The 1,284-nt window shown below is 38.7% G+C and overlaps 1 protein-coding gene across 3 annotated transcripts in view; it reads right to left on the reverse strand.

Annotated features, from left to right (window-relative positions):
* ANXA4 (annexin A4) overlaps positions 1-1,284 on the reverse strand; it is a 65,720-nt gene that overhangs the window by 11,301 nt on the left and 53,135 nt on the right. The window lies entirely within an intron of this gene.

Here is a 1,284-nt window from a genome sequence, read left to right on the forward strand (position 1 = left end):
ATACTCATAAGGAAACATCTGAAAAGCAATAAGACCTAATTCTTAGAATTTGCTATCAGTTTTACCCAACAGGATATAATATCCTGTGCCACACTGTTTTGCACAGGTCCTATAAATGTTCTCTTTGGGGAAGTAAAAATGCAGAGTGAAAAAGCAATTACCTCCAAGTGATTCAGAAGGCACTCAGTAGTTATCTGGCATTGCCACACAATGGACCCAATGTCAAGAAACCTGGAACCCAGGGGTGCTTATATAATGATTTCCAGTGCCACAGCAAGCACCACACCAAATACCTCCACCAAGCCTTCAGTGATCTTTTTTAAAATTTCAGAATATTACAGGGGTACACATGTTTTGATTACATGGACTGCTTTTGTACCACTTGAGTCAAAGGTACACATGTACCCCCCACACTGGCCACATTTCAAGTGCTCAGTGACTAGCTACATGTGGCCAATGGCCACCCATACAGGCCACGGTGGATGTAGAATGTTTTCAAATTGCAAAAATTCTATCGGACAGTCCTTCTCTAGAATAATCTATCTCATAGTAGAACCATGGTAATTACTTACATTCCAACCAGCAGAAATACATTAAATTGATTCTGTTCATTTTAACTCAATTATTGATAAAGCAGAACTTTGATTTATAATAAGCAGCTGGCCTATTAAATTTCTCTAAATCAGTGATTTTCAACTGGTATGCCACAGCACACTGGTATGCCATAAGAGGATCTTTGATGTGCTGTGAAAAAATAATTTTTATTTTTTTTTGAGACAGTCTTACTTTGTCACTCCCAGTAGAGTGTCGTCACAGCTTACAGCAAGCGCAGACTCCTGGGCTCAAGTGATTCTCTTGCCTTAGCCTACCAAGTAGCTGGGATACAGGTGCCTGCCACAACACCCAGCTATATTTAAAGGCAGAGTCTCACTCTAGCTTAGGCAGTCCACCTATCTTGGCCTCCCAGAGTGCTGGGATTATAGGCATGAGCTACTGCGCCCAGCTGGAAATTTTTAAAGATCATTAATTAAATTATTTTCAAAAGAAGTTCAAAGAACAGTAAGTATATTCTTTTTTAGCAACTTAATTTAAGGGTGCTATGGAAGTTTAACTATAGGTTTAAGTATGGCATGAGATAAAAAAGTTTGAAAAACACTGCTATAAACAGTTTTTACTAACACATATTGTGGCTCATTGGGCTCACCACCATCTATACCTCTGTTTCTTCTTTTTCTAATCCCCTCACTGCTTTAGAGTCAATTAACATAACCACAGAGTTTTAAA

The sequence above is a fragment of the Otolemur garnettii genome, unplaced genomic scaffold (assembly GCF_000181295.1).
Source record: "Otolemur garnettii isolate 467f Iridium unplaced genomic scaffold, OtoGar3 scaffold00068, whole genome shotgun sequence".
NCBI classification, from domain to species: Eukaryota; Metazoa; Chordata; class Mammalia; order Primates; family Galagidae; genus Otolemur; species Otolemur garnettii.